This window comes from Humulus lupulus, chromosome 7 (genome assembly GCF_963169125.1).
Source record: "Humulus lupulus chromosome 7, drHumLupu1.1, whole genome shotgun sequence".
NCBI lineage: Eukaryota > Viridiplantae > Streptophyta > Magnoliopsida > Rosales > Cannabaceae > Humulus > Humulus lupulus.
Window position 1 is genome coordinate 91,613,528 of NC_084799.1, and position 3,237 is coordinate 91,616,764.

Sequence of the window (3,237 nt, forward strand, 5' to 3'; positions counted from 1 at the left end):
CCACACCCACAGGTTCGCCTCCCTCACCCAAAGGTATGAGCTCTCCACCCACTTCACTTCCTAAACGGTTTACTAGGTCCTCTCTTGCCTCATCCAGTCCATCCACCCCACGGTCCTCACCCAATCCCTCCAACCCTCCCACATCCAAACCCACCCCATCATCCAAAAGAAAATCACCTCCGTCTTCCCCAAAGTCTCCACCAAAGCGTCCCAAGAAAACTTCTAGGGTTCCAGCTACCTCTTCCATTCCTCCAACCACTACAAGTCTTCACCATAGTCAGCCTACCCATCCTTTTTGCTTGGACCATAAACTACTGCGATATAGGGATAAGGTCTCTCAGAGAAAGTTATGGTTTGAGTACAATGTTGTTATTGATGATTTTCCCCTCCATAAAGCATTAATAGAGTCTCGGGGGTGGCTCAATACAGTTACAAATCTCACACCACCTTGTCCGACTTTGGTCCGTGAGTTCTATGCAAATATAGATAAAAGGATCCTTAGTGACACAAGTGCTCTCAAGTACCGAGCCTACATTAGGGGAAAACGTTTTCCTTTTTCTCCCTCAATTGTCTCCAGGGTGTTGTCTGTTAGAAAAGAGCTGTCTCGTGCATTTAATCCTAAATTTACACCATCTAAGCTCGAAATGGGGGTTGCTTTGACTGGTTCTGCTTCTTTTGAATGGGGTAATGGTGATTTTCCTGTTCCTGCTTTATCTCATTTTTACAAGGTGCTACATCGCATTGCTTTGAATAACTGGTTGCCGAATACTCATACCACTTCAATCACCACTGAGATTGGTAAGTTCTTATTTGCTGTTGGTACTGGGGTATCGATTGATTTACCTACTCTTATTTTTGGAAAGATTGTTGATGCTGCCTTAGCCATGGGAACAAGGAATGTTCTCCCGTTTCCTTGCTTAGTTCATCAAATCGCATTAAGAAGTGGTCCAACATTGACTCTTCATGATGTGCCTTCAGCTGTTCCATCATTTGGCAAGTCGTGTAAAGGTCTGAAGTCCAAACAGGTTCTGCCTACTACTTCGTCACCTCCAGATCCATCTTCTCCACCTCCAGGTGCATCTGGCACTTCGATCAAGGGTCTTGCTCCTTCTAGTTGGCAGGTTCAATTTGTAAATCAGTTTGTAGCCTTTGAAAAGAGATATGATGAAGATCAGCAACGACAGCGGGCATTTGAGGTCTCCATGTCTCAACAGATGGATTCTCTTCGACAAACTATATTGTTGCATCTGTCTAAGTCACAAGCTTCTCATCCTGAGTCTCCACTGGTTTCTGATAACACTCCTGGGGTTTTTGAGGCCACTCCTGTGGTTCCTAATGCAGCTCAAGTTGCTCCAGCTACGACTTTCATGGTTCCTGTTGCAAAAGCTTCCCAAACTCAGGGGGAGTGTGTTCCATCTGCCTCAGCTACTTCCCATTCAGTTGCTCCTTCTCAGGGGGAGTTATCTTCTGCTGATCATGGTCCACAGATTCAGGGGGAGCGTTCGTTCGAAATCACTCCAGCTGCTCTGAATTCTGACGGTGTTCCCAAAGTCTTTATGAGGCGTCTTCCCAAAACTCGTTCTGGTCGAAAGAAATATGATCTCTGAAGGGGGAGAGTTTGAGATTTTTATGTTTACTTCTGCTTAATATTGTATCAAAGACTGCTCTTTTTTTTGTATCTGTATTTCTCATCTTGCTTGGATATTTTTTTAATCTTTTCTGACTAAGTTCATTTTATTTGTGCAAGATTGAGTTTTTATGTATCTGTTGGTTCTTTTTAGTGTTGCCTTGTTGGCTGTTTATCAGTGATCATATTTTGCCAAGGGGGAGATTGTAACAACCTTTTTGTTATGGTTATCAAAATATGTCTGTGTTGTTTCATCTACAGAGTTTGTTGATCAGTCTTTGAATTGATAATTGAATGTGTTGTCTCTGTTCGTACTACTTAGTCTCGAGTTTCATCTACTGGATGCTGTAGATTAATATTTACACGTCAGCTTGTGTCAGTATATTTGGAAACATGTTAAATCTGTTTAGCTGGTCGTTTTGTTAATCAGTTAGGTGTTAGGGTTGCTATAAATATGATAATCTGTTCCTAACAACCCAACCTCTCTTTCTGTTAGTTGTTCATTTTGGTTGAGAAAATAGAATCTTGTTTTTCTCTCTTGTCTTTCTTTCTTTCTTGAGTTTTTGCAGGTTCGCCATTGTTGAAGGGGGAGCTTGTTGCAGAGCTGTGGGAAGTTCTGTTATGATTCGAAGGGAGTTCAGATCTAGCTAGTAGAGGGATTCAACTAGCGTGCTCGAGGGGATCTTGGGTATTTCTGAATCGAGGGATTCGATTCATAAGTTCCAAGGGATTTGGAAATTGTTTTTGAGTGGTTACTCAAGTTTTAGGGTAATCTGTAATTTCAGTAGTGTTAAGACGTTGATTTCATTTTGGAACTAGTCATTGTACTTAACATTTGATTTGTTAGTGAAAGTTACATATTACCCAACCCAAGCACTAGTCGGCTGGAAATTGTTCCAGTGCAGATGAAGCTTGTAAAATTTCATGTGTGATTTTACTTTGCTTTAATAGTTCATTACATTCTAGTTGAATATTTTTTTATTCAAGAAGTTAGATATTGCACCTTTAGGGACCATGGGCCTATGAAATCAAGCTCCAATAAGTTATCATAAATCTAACAAATAAATTTACTAACTTATTAATTCCTCGTGACTCCACTATAAACTTGGAATTGCACTCTTGAATTCATAGAACGCTCTATAATAAATATAGATACGCTATTTATTATCCATTATTACAAACATAATTGCCACTCAATCCTCTATAGGCGGTCTACAATGAGATGGGACTAAAATACCGTTTTACTCCTCATTGTATTTTATCCTTAAAACACTTAGTTCCTTGTAAATGATATTTCAGTAAACTAATTTAATTACTGAAATGAGATCTCCATCATTTAACACCTTGAACCAAACTAAAAGGAACCCATCATTTCACTTCTTCATCAGAAGCTATAGATGTTCATATCTATGATTAACACTCCCACTCAATTATATTACTGAGTTCCCAATATGTAAGTATGGGCTAGTCCGTAGGGTAAGCTGGTAACGAACAAGTCAAATAACTGAAATAATACAATCAGTTAGAATACTAGCCATTAGAATTGAGATTGAATTGACCTATGGTCAACTATATGATATGACTAGAATAGATAATAATGGTATGTTTAC